The following is a 13,665-nucleotide window of genomic DNA, read 5'->3' as shown; positions in this document are numbered from 1 at the left end:
TTAAAATGTATTTTAAAAGGATTGATATATAATAAGTAAACGAGTTGTTATTATATTAATAATGATTCAATAAATTGTAAATATGAATTTTAAATCATGTTTTATTATATATAAAGAATTAACATAAAAGTTTAAAAAATAAAATTAATTTGCGTTGTTTATAAATAATTAACGTCATCGACACAAATGAAAGATGCCCCACGTGAAATGAACAGAGGTTAATTACTTTTGCAAAGTCAAACGTTTAAGAAATTATAAACCACCGAGCTTTTTTTTAACTTCTTCACTTAACAATGTTGTTGCAGATTGCTTTACATATTTATAAGTTTTTGTAACAAATAATTTTTAAAATAAAAAGAGTACAAATATGAAATACTCTAATCTAAAATCAAAATCTACCAGTCGTCGACAAAATACCAACGATCCATGAAAATATACTTTAAATGCATGTTACACATATATTATCCTAACCGAAAGAGCGATGGTCACAAGGGCGAGACGAATGAGCTTCGTTTGAAAAAGTAATTCAATTCCGCTTCTCAATTCAATTAATTGAGACAAATCGTAAAAGTAAATATTTATTACATAATTTTTCATTTCACATGATGGTGAATATGAACGTCTTACTCTTTCTCTCTTGCTGTATGAGTGGCATTGACGTATAAGTTGGATAGATTTGATTCAATAGATTTTCTTTTATAGATTTGATTAAATTTTATTTATTTTTAACATTTTTTGCGAATCGGCCGATGCAACTGTCGTTGTCCGCCGTCGCTGACCTGGTATCTAGACCGCCAGATGAAGAATAGAAGCGTCGATAATAACAGTGGCAAGCGTTTCGCGAGCATCACAGTCATTATAAGTGATAGTCGTTTAGAAGTGCTGCACTCAGATAGATCAACTTCAAATAATTCTTATAAAAGATAGTACCAACAATTTTGAATAAAACTATATTCTTAACATAACAACAAATTAGCAGAATGAAGAATTTAGGATTTACGTTTGATGTGCCAATCAAAATTAGCTTTGGACATTGAACGCTTTCTTGCATAATCACTATGGGGTCCTTAACGAAATTGATGTTTTTTTATATATAAATTTATGTGCGGGCACAAATTTTCATCAACGATTTCGAGAGCACGGATCAACAGATTTGAATGATTGAAAGAACATTCGATTTTTATTGATGGGGAGACGTGCTAATTATTTTTTGACAAAGGCCTGGCCACTTCTAAGATATGGGCATGATAATAGACGAAAAGTGCAAAAAATGGCTATTCAGTTTTTGAAAAAACCGAACTTCCGATTTGAATGATTCAAAAAAACATTTCATTTGTATTGATGGAATGAATAATTGATTAAATTTTGGGAAAGGTTTCGGAGATCTGGGAAATAAAGTTTTAAAAAATAGCCAAAAATAATCATTAGACATATACACATCAAATTAACAAATATTTTACAGGAATTTTAATAATAAGTACAATAATTTGACAGTATGGTTCGACCGACTTGAATAAGTTTCAAAAATTTCACAAAAATTGGTTAAAAAATATTAAGCTGCTCAAAAATTTAATTTTTTCAGTTTTAAAGAAATGTAAATCTTCTAATAATTTTAAATTAAGGGGCACAACTAGTGTATCCGCCTAGAAAAAAGGTGATTTTTGGGAATTCATATTAAAAAAACTACTTCATCAATCATTACAAAATTTAAGAAATATATTTATACATGTTTTAAGAATACATAGTAAAATTTTTGAAGAAAAAAATTAAATAGTTTTTAAGTTATCGTCGATCTCCAACGGCGCGACAAAAAAAAGGCCCTTAACTGCTGCAGTGATTCCGGCCTTCTACGTGGATGAAATAAAAAAAAAATCTCGTTAAACTAGATAATATTTTCTGTAAAATGAACTACGATAAAAAAAATAAATCAAAAATTGACAAAATGGCGGCGTTTTTCAAAAAAAAAGTCGAATTTTACCCAAAATTTTGGTCGTTTTTCGACTGCCAAATTTCGATTTTTGATCCGATCAAAAAATCGATAGTTCATTTTACGGAGAACTATATACAAAACATGTAAAAAAAAATGATAGTGATCGGATCATTCGTTTTTGAGTAATCACTGTAGCAAATTCGGAAAATGCTGTTTCGAGAAAAACGCGTTTAAAGATAAAATGATCGTTGTACTATATACTATATGCATGCTTTTTAAATGGTTGTAACTCAAAATCTATTTGAGATATCGATTTGAAATTTTAATATGTTATTTTTAAAGCTGTAATCTACCGAAATATGAAAAATCATTTTTTTCAAAATTTCACACTAGTTGTGCCTCTTAAGATACGGAAAGTTTCAGCAATTTGCCTTAAGGCGCGATGCCAGGATTCACTAGTTTTTCATACGACAACTTCAATGTTGCGCTTTTTGAAAAATATTTCCTGATCGTGTACTACATTGTTGAAAAATGCTTTAAAATGCCATGAACCTTGTCAAACATTTTTTGTCATTGACATTGAAAGCAAAGGCCGATATACGAATCTATCTTACTTACGGGATAGTATTATGAATCCAGAGGGTCAAAATTGAAAATTCGCATTCGCATTCGCAACATTGATATTTAGATCTCGGTAACAACAACACTAGTACAGTATCACATATGTACAGTTGTACGGGAGATAAAAGAGACAAGTCGAACGAGCAGCAGATACATTCAAGGTTGGCGCGGGTGCGTCGACCTCCGCAGTGAGACGGGACGGCGTACGACCGTACGACTGTACGAGTCGATCGCCGCGCTATTCTCTTTGTCTCCTCTTTTTGTCTCCGTTGGCGAGAGGCTCGGAAGGCTCGGAAGGCTCGGAAGGCTCGAGAGGCGGTCGCAACGGACTCGATTCCCGGTAAAGCGCGTTTAACGGGGACCAACAAACGAAACGCCGAAAAAGACCAGATAGTAGATACTGTTAAAATTGTTGCCAACCGGCGCAACACTGTTAAAATCATTGCAATCTGGACTATCAGTTGTGGCAAACGGGTGGATGTAGACACAGAATAAAATCATCTATTTACTTCAAAGGAGCATGCATCATTTTATCGATTTAAAGACTGCAACTAGAGCTTTTCAGTGGCTTTAGTGGTTATAGCTTTGAGACGCCAATCAGAAATTCCAGGTTCGATACCAGCCTCGGGCAGCCTGATGTCAAGTAGTTGTGACATCGGTTTTTACTTCAAAATGTAGATGGCAATATGTTTTTAAAAGCCTTCTCCCCCCCCCCTCCAGCATCATATTGAAAGTCAACACGTAGTTAAGAAAAAATTTCTTACCAGCTTATATGATTTTTAAGTTCTGATCGCTTTTGGAAGAAAAATAACTATCTTTCAAATTTATGCTTCTTGTAGTGCAAAATTTTGAAATAATTGCTATCAAGATTGTAAGAATGGTTGTAATTAACTTCCCGTAGGGGTAAGTTATTGTAATGGGTCGAAAATCGAAATTGAAAATTTTTACATTTCTCGACGTTTTGAAGGTTTCTGAACATTTTGGCGTACCTCAGAAAAAATGGATGTGTGTGTGTATGTATGTATGTATGAATACAAATTTCCAGTCACGTTTTCTGGCGCACGGATCAACCGATTTGAATGGTTCAAAAAACATTAGATTGCTATTGCTAGGGAGAAGAGCTGATTAGTTTTTGGCAAAGGCAGGTCCAGCCGTTTCGGAGATACGTGCAAAGAGTGCAAAAAATAGAAATCGACTTTTCGATAGAACGGAGTATCCAATTTGAATGATCTAAAAACATTCAATTAGTAACGATTGGGAGAAGTGTTTATTAGTTTTTGGCAAAGGCAGGCCCAGCCATTTCGAAGATATGGAGCTAAATATGTAAAAAATGGCAGTTTTTGATAGAACTAAGCGTCTGATTTAATGATTCAAAGAACTTTCTGCTTGTCTTAACAAAATAATTGATTTTGGAAAAACAAATTTGTTCCAATTTTTTTTTTTTTCAAAAAAAAATTTTTTTGTATATCGAAAATAATTCAGATTTTATATTTAATTCTGACTATAGTTCTAATATACTTTAAACAAATAATTTCAACTTTGCAATTCAGTTTATATAATTCTTATAAATATTAGACAATGTTAGAATATTAATAATAATCTATTTGAAACATTCAGTATTCCTCGAACATTTCGTTACGGTACGGGAAGTTCCAGCAATTGTCTTAAGGCACGATGCCATACACCCCACTAGTTTTTTTTTCACTTATATTTCAAATTTGGCACTATGGTTTAAAAATGCACATTGATCTCTACAACAAGAATAAGGCGTTCAAAATGAATGCTGTTAAACTGTAACGCGTTTTATATCATAAAAATTGCTCGCTTCAAATGAAGGCAAACAAAAGGAAGCCATCAAATCAAAACAAACGCCCACGAAGTCTGGCCTAAAATACTTCATGACTAATTCCATGACACAGAAAAGCAGTTGGAGAAATTATATTATAGATGTACCAATTCATTCATTAATAATAAGACCATTTATCTAACACAGATAAACATGTTCTCTAACATATATCTAATGCTTCTTCTTATAATCCATTGTTCAATTTTTTTATTTTTGTTCTTATTTCAAGTTTGTGTGAATAATTCTCGTCATGGTTCTTCGACCACACATTCAACAAGGATTTTGTGGATTTATTGACTGCAGTAAAATAAAACTTGGCATTTATTATGATTTTATAGCTATGGCATCGTTTAAGAAAACCAATTGGAAAAAGCTTGAGATTTCATCATTGTGCGAAGACTGTAATCCAAATTGATGTGCAGAACAAAACACAAATAATATCAAACAGTTAAGTTTTAAAATTTAAATATCATAATATTACTAAAAATTTAAGCTTCTGCTACAAAAGTTAACGACTTTGTAAGAAAATCATTTATATCCGACGCCCACCGAGCACTGATATTAATAATATGACTAACGCAAAGAAATTTGTATAACTCTTTAAAGCTTTGGGAGTGGTAATTAAGAGATTGTTTAATACGTTGCTTATTAATAAATACATTGTGCATTACTTACGATTATTAACATACATAAATTTAATTGCTCGTATAATATTGCTCAATGGGAATGACAATATACAATTGTTATAACGGAACGATTGTGATAACTTTCAATTCATAACAGCTGCCAAGTAATAAATCTAAGCATGAAATGTTAAATTTTATTTAGCATATTTATCCACAAATCTGTTCCAAAAAATATCGACAATCATCCCAACGACCATATAGAGCGTCGCAAAAACGAGAAAAAACTACTTCTGCCTTGATCCGGCATTAAATCTTTCGAGCTCGTTTTATGAACTTCGACGTTTTGCAACTTTTAATTATGTGAATCAGATGCGCTAAAAATAAACGTTCGAGATAAAACGAAAATCAAACACTGAAATTAGAAGCATTCTTCATCATTTTATATGTGACTAATCTTTGACCACGATCTGTGTGAATCATCTATCTCCTAATAATCATGCTAAATGCGAAATGATTCACTAGTTATCGCTCGATGTCGACGTTTGTAATGCAAAGAATGTTTTATAGAGCTATTTTAAATTAGATCTTGGAATTTCAGTAAATAAATATTAGCTTCAAATCGATTTTTGTACATTTTAGAATTTATAAAAAGCCTATGAAAGCAGAGCAAATATTCTAAAATAAAATTTCAGAAGTAAAAAAGATGTGTTTTAGACTCACTTATGGAATTTTGACATTGAGTAAAAAACACATGTTTTTATTTTTTATGAAAATTTTGTCATCATTCGCTTTGCTTTAATAGACATTTTCGTGAAAATCTAAATTTATATATCTGAAAAATGATTAAAACGTTATTGTTCAATTTTTTTTCATTGATTGTAAAATTGGTTTTCAACGTTGTAAAATGACCAAATATGAAAAAATCTAGTTTCATAAAAATTCCATGATTTTAAGTGTAATGTGCGAATATAATTCAATCTTTTATTATTATTTATAACAGACTGTTTATAAAGCTTAACATACTTGTAAAAATTTAGTACGTCTATTATAGCACAAATAGGTTTTCACAAGAAATATATTTGATTTTGTACTTATAATTAGTATTTCATCATATATATAGTCTAGAAATATTATAAATTGATATTAAATTAATTTTTTAACGTCAAACGCTCCTTATAGACTGCCGAATTCCAAAATTTAAGAAAAAATTTACACTTCTAAATATTTTTAGCTTTTAAGTGTGAAAAACTTCGACACTGTGTCGAACGTTTTGACGTTATATGTGTGTCATCTTTCAGCACGTTTAACAAATTGTAAAAAATATTTTATATAGTTTGAAAAAAAATTACAAGGTTACTAAAACTTTTAGTCTACAAGATATAACAATTAAATATATCAAAACATACCAAGCCAGGGGAAAAAAACACCACACAATTTTTATAAAAACATTGTTTCATAAAAAAATTAAATAGTTAAAATATTTAAAGTTAAATAATAAAATTATTTGGATGACTGACAATTTATGAATGCCAAATCGCCATATATAATTCAAATCAAAATATAATTCTATAATTCAAAACAAATAAAAAATTCACTATTCGATTGAATAAACAAATAATGAGTGAACATGTAAAGAATTAATAATAAGTACCATGTTATCTACAAATTATACAAACAAACACCAGTAATTTTCCAATTTCCGTCTATTACCCGGCGATCAAACAAAAATGCACATAATTAATATAGTTTACAAATTCCCGTATCGATATATTTTGCAATAACAATTGCAGATGCGATAAATCGATAGCCGTGAATAATTTAATTTTGCCTACATCGTTTTGCTAATTATTATCGCCGTGTTTGCTAATTCAACATGACGCTGTTGTTTATATTAGTCACCTATATATCCACAAATTTGTTGTGAAAATCATTTTGTGCGATACTGATTGAAGTTGGAAATTTAAATTAAAAACATGCAAATTAATACATATTGGTTTTGAACATATTTTGCGGTTTTTATTAAAAATAAACGCACGATTTAAATTTTAAAAACGCGTTTTGCATTGTTTTATATAGGTTCAATAAAAATGAAAATTCTCTTTTTATAAATATCTACTATTTGTATCGAGTATAAACAATTTTGGCACTTGTTCGTCCACTGGCTCGGTTATCAAACAATAATTTTAACCCTTACCACATCGGCCGTGACTGACTTAAATTAATTCTAATTAAAAAGCAATAAAATGTTAACTCCCGAAACAAAACACAAGTTAAGCATTAATTTTAAATTTTATTAGGTGCTTTGCATACCCTAGTACCTGACCCGTGCCTTCATAAAGAAGGTATGGACTCGGTTATAAGTTTTGAAGAAACTTAATATTTTTAAGGGTTTAGTATCAAAAAAGTATAATTGTCTCTTTTAACGAGACTTGGATTTGTATGTATTGAGTTGTGGTCTTCGAACTAGAAATCCAAACTAGTGGTGCATGGCATCGTATCTTAAGGCAAATTACTAGAACATTCCATACCGTAGTTTAAAATTTTTAGAAGGTTTTAAATTCTCTGAAGATTGACTGAGATTTTTAAGAATTTTGAAATTTTTGAAAAAAATATATTTTGAAGGTTTGTTTGTTTTGTTTGTTTGTTTTGTTTTGAAATATATTCAATTTGGTTAAACTATATTGTCGCAATCCTTAGATATTTGCTTGAATTATATACGTGAACTTCAAACATTATAAATAATAGTACGGAACCTATAGTAATGGTGAAAAATATTGTTGTTATTAAAATCTATATAGAATATGTGATAATTTGATGTGCGTATGTCTTATACATTTTTTTCTGGCTCTGCGAAACCACTGGCCCTGCAATCACAAAAATTCGGTCAATTGTTCATTTCGTCAGTATAAGTAAAATGTTTTTTAAATGATTCAAATCGGATGATCTGTACTCTCAAAATGATCTTCCAATTTTCGCATTTTTTTCGACGTATTTCCAAAATGACTGTACCTGCCTTATGTCTCTTCATCAATAGGAATCGAATGCTTTTCCAATCATTCAAATCTGTTGATCTGTGCTCGTAATCGTCGACTAAAATTTGTATCCGCACAAGCATTTGTATGTAAACACACCAAAGCGCGCGCGCGCACACACACACATTCTTGTTTTCAGAAGAACTTGAAACGTAAAGATATGCTTTAATAATCAAATAAGTCTTTAAACAACATGCCATTTGCAAAATTGATGTCATTCTGGTACTATTTTATTAAAAAGTATTTTGCATTTTGTCTAGTTTTTTTTCAAAACAAAAGGTTTATTGAAATTTTTTTCTCTATAGTAATAAATAATCATTTACGAGTTCTGCATATCGATTTGGATATACATATTTTAACCAAATCAAACATTTCATAATTGAATAGACTCCAAATTGTATCCATTACCCGATGCACCAAATCAATTAGCATACCTTGGCCCCGGTATGGCCCAGCCCTGTTTCGAACGTTTCGTTAAACGGTGATCGTCGGTCGTTTTTCAGGGATTTTAATAATGAGATAACGTTCACATATTACCAGTGGGCCGTGACTTAGGAAATTTAGAAATATATTAAGTGGAACAAATGCTCACATCCGGCCTAAAATACGCTCCGTTGATTACAAACAGTCGTACGAAATATTTAATAACTGTCCATATATACTTATATAGCCATTTCTCAGTTTTGATGACTACACTTTGTTAGATTATAACAAGCAGAAGCAGGCTGTTTGTAAGAATTGCATTTTTTTCGATTTAGTTCTGCGGTTGGCGTTATGTATTTGGATTAATTAAAAGTTGCGAAATAGAAAATCTGCGCTCGGCAGAGAATTGTGGTTTTTATATGCTTGTTACACAATCAGTGAAAAATAGTTATATCTGTTTGCCAATTATTTCAAAATGAAACCCAGAGATTTTTATAAAATTTTGTTACAATAGCTTATGCATTTAGTGCAGTGATTCCCAAAGCGGCAATGAACCTCCAGGGGTCCATGATAACTTTCAAGGGGTCGACACGTCAGGGGGCGTCCATTAATCATGTGAGGTTTTTAGGGGAAGGAGGGGTTTGACAAAAAATCACGAAATATCACGTGGGGGAGGTAGGGGTATAGTAAGATATCACGTGTATTTGTTTTTTAACAATTTTTTTAAAAAAATTTCAAACATTTTCAAAAAAAAAAAAAAAAAAAACTGTACAGTTCAACTAAAAATACACGTGATGTTTGTTGGGGGAGGGGGGTCATTTTGAATATCATCATGGCTCACCAAGGGGAAAGGGGGTCCAAAAATTCTTAAAAACTCGCTCACGTGATTAATGGACGCCCCCCAGAGAAAAAGAATTTCGAGGGCTACGATAGTGGATCACAACTTTGGCAATATCTATATTTAATTATTATATAATCTAAATTTATCAAATAGGGGGTTCAAGGCAAAGTCTTAGGGGTCCACGGAACAAACAAATTTGGGAACCTATGATTTAGTGCTTATGTTCCGAAAGTTTTTGTGTCAAAGACTCCTTGCGATGTTTCTTGCTTTGAAATAAAGAGACTCAACACATGGCTGATATTTTTTGTTTGTTAATTTCTGACTGTTTTAGAGATTAGTATCAGTATAAAACTTAAAATAACTCATGTATTTTAATGTGGCATATTGAATTGAGATAACTTACCTGAACTTCCCGATTTGTGTACATTAACTTAATAAGATTTAAGATATTTTTAAATAAAATTTGCAACTGTTTACTTCGAAAATTATCTGTAATTATATTAATTATGGCGCACGAACAGACGATTATATGTTCTAAAAGGCAAGCCAAAGTTTTAGAGGTCAATTATTCCAATCAAACAATTTTTAAAAATTCAACCACTTTTTGTAAGCCTTATTGTTTTACGATGTTTGCTTAGAGCTGTCATACCCAAGGAGGACCATCAGCAAAAAGAAATTTTAGAGATCCACGATAGTGGATTTAATCCACTGGATTACAAAACACCTTGTTAATATCAAATTTTATTATTATTTTAAAGTCAATTAATAAATGTCTAAACTTGTATTTATATCTCTACATTAAATATTTAATACGAAACGTTAGTTTAAATTGATCATTATTAAAAAATCGATATCGGCTAAATAGGGGTCCATAGCAAAGCCTAAGTGGTCCACGATACAAATAAGTTTGAGAACTTATGGTTTAGAGCCACTGATTTCAAAAATGGTTTTCATGGACCCTCATGGATACTCGTAAATTTTTTATACAATTTTTTTTTACCTTTATGTAAAAATATTCAATGTTGTTTAGATTAGAGGTTTTCTTAGTGGGACCTCTCTATTATTTTTATCCTTTCTATTGGTCACTTTTTCTTATCATCATGTTGGTTCATTTTATAAATTAAGTGTATTTTTCCATGAAAATTTCCATTATTAATTCGGCGTAATTTTCCATGTTGGCTTATTATTTATTATTATTTCTCAGTTCGCAAATCATAACATTCGATTCGAAATAAGATCACCGCGCTCGCGTTATAACTTGGAGAACAATAGCGCGATTATGTGCTCTCTATAAACCAAATATTAAATTTGTCATTTCTAAAATAATGGAACGAATTTTATAAAATATCATATCATGTGTTCTATTGTCTGTTTTAACAAAAGCATATTTTCGTTAGTATGTTTTGCTTACAAAATTATATATAAGACTTCGAATTACGTCGTTGGTGGCGCGATGTTTTCGACTCTCGTGTTTCGTATTCGGGAAAATAATGGCGATTACAGAAGGAATAAATTCAATAATCTATTATGCATCGATATTTAATAACATAAACTTCCTTTTGTTCCACCGGAAAAAACATGATTGTCTTATGATATTTGTTAAATTTAACCTGTGGAAAACTTTTGGCAGACAGCTAAAGGTTCATTGCACTTTGTTATTGCAATTTAAATCTTAAGAAATATGATTAATAAATTATATTTGCTGGCAAACACTAGTTCGCCAGGTTCGTTCCAATCTCGGCCTGCTTGATATCAAGCAGATTTTTACCTGAACTTATTGATCGGAATGCTATCTCAACACAAAAAAGGAGAATGGTTAACTGCTAGGTTGACCTTTCGTAAGATATCTAGCTTTAGAGATAGACAAAGCTTTTAGAATTCATTGTTCTGATCACTCAAAAATTCTAAAAGCTTTAAAATTTTTAGAAAAATCGAGTATTTGGAAAATTTTGAATGTTCTTGAAAATAAAAAAAAAAAAAATTTTTGAATTTTTTGCCCTGTATCTTTGAAACAGCACGTCTCTCCATCAATAGAAATCGAATTCTTTTTGAATCATTCAAATCGGTTGATCTGTGTTATTTTAGATCTTCACTTGGAATACATACATCATTTTTTCTAAGGTATGCCAAAGTGTTCAGAAGGTCTCGAAACCAAATTTCCACGACTAATTATAAAAATTATAATAATAATATTAATCAGATTATAATTAATTTTTAAATAAAATACTACCGAATACTTATTTATTAAATAATATTAATGTTTTTAGAAACTGGCATAAATAAAAATATATGCTCATGCAAACTAATTTTTATATCTTGGCATTTATCGCCTGCTGGATGATGTCATACATTTGTTCCTTAAATTAATACATACCTATGTAATAATTATATTATTTATATGTATGTATATATATATATATATATATATATATATATATAATCAACATAGGACTAATTAGGTAAATTTATTACAAATATAATCGTTTTACCGAGAATTATAATTTTGTTATTATTAAGTCACATTCCTATGCTATGAGTTGTACAACAATTATAGTTTTATAAACATATAAATAATCAACGTTTTTGCATAATATTTATATTTTAGCGAAGAAAAATCGATATTCCAGATTAACCGTTCAAATATATAAACCAACCTTGAAGTAATCTTTGAGTTTGTTAACATCGCACGTGTTTAATAATAAACATTCAACAATCTGATGTCATAGTAATACTAATTTTATTAATTTTAAAAGTCATTCAAAGTCATTAGTTGGATCCGTCAAAAATTTTAACAGCATTTGTGGTTAGAGCTATGAACTTCGAATTAGATGTTCCAGGTTCTATACCTGTCTCGGACAGCCTGATTTGAAACAGCAGTGATAATGGTTCTCATTTGGAATTTATAATGATAGCAATATGTTTTCAAGTGAAAATAGCTCTTACCCGGCATTGCTGAATTAATAAAAAATAATCAAGAAATTGTAATAATAAATTCATCACATTTCGATAGGCGACCGTCTGGATTGCCATCTATGTCTTTAAGAATTCAGCACAACAGCTCTTAGGACTCGTTTAGTTCCGAATGCTCTATGAAACATACAATAAATTTATTCGGGAATGTTATCTTCGATTTTAAGTATTGTCGATTTTTTTTAATCAATTATTTCTTGTGAGGGTGTGTTTTTCACCCTGTTTTATTTCCTAGTAATCTACATATGACGCAAGTTCGGTGGCGGACCATTCGCCATGCATTATTAATGTCGTTCAGAATTTTATTGCGGTTCAATATAACCAGTAGATAGACTTTCTGAAGGAATTTACCCCTTGGTAAAGGAAGTAAAATGGGATATTTATGGACTTCTGCTTTTTGTCGAAAGAAGTTGTGTATAATATGTATAAGAATAAGCCTAAGCTGGTATTTTAATTTCTGAAACAGTAGTCAGAATACGGTGGTGTCTTACATAACGTACATCTAGTTCAATTAACTTCAATTTTTTCAACGAAATTTGTTTTATACAGCGTACTACATCGTTATTTGTAGTAAGAAATAGGTTGCCCATTAAGTGGCAGTACAATCAGAAAGTCTTGGTAGTCTGTGCTAAATTGCGAAATTTTTCTTGGTGAAAAAGGTCACACTTGGTGAAGAACCACTCTTGTTATTGGATATTGCACATTCACTCTCCGAAAATCTTGAGAAAGTTTTGGAAGCGGATTATCAAAAACAAAAGAAGATAAGTTTAAAGAAGTACAAGCTTTTACAAATGTTCACTAATCGCTGAGACCATGAAGATCAGCGATTCATGCAATAACAAAGTGGTCTATCATTTTCGGCAGGTCTTAATGAACAGAGTAAAACAACTATAGCTTCTATGAGATTTCAGGAGCTAAAAAGATAAATCTCTTTGGTTATTTAAAAGAGCAGTCTTCTTACTGCCATATAAAGGACTTGTTGATCAAATTGAAGATAGTGTCAAAATTCATAATGTAATATTCTAAATATTTACTATTCCAATATGTATGGCTAAAACCAAGAAGATTAACGATTTACACAATGACAAACCTACGAGTCATTTTTTAAGGACATCTCTCACCAGCGTTTTTAGTGCCGCCATAATGGACTTTCTGATCAAATTGAAGGAAGTGCAGATATTCACAAATGGTCACTTTTCAAATATGGTCAAGACGAAGAAGATCAGCGATTTAATCAATGACAAACTTGCCTATCATAGAATGCAGGTGCTGAAAGGACAACTAAGGATCATAATGAACTTTTTTTAAACGAAGTGGCATTTACCCTATATGTGAAAAATTCGACCTTACCAATTAGAAATCAATATATTAATTTA

The sequence above is a fragment of the Ctenocephalides felis genome, unplaced genomic scaffold (assembly GCF_003426905.1).
Source record: "Ctenocephalides felis isolate EL2017-DRISC unplaced genomic scaffold, ASM342690v1 CF-g0.4_SCAFFOLD_01170, whole genome shotgun sequence".
Classification (NCBI taxonomy): Eukaryota; Metazoa; Arthropoda; class Insecta; order Siphonaptera; family Pulicidae; genus Ctenocephalides; species Ctenocephalides felis.
The sequence above is the reverse complement of the archived record's forward strand: the minus strand, read 5'-3'. Positions refer to the sequence as shown.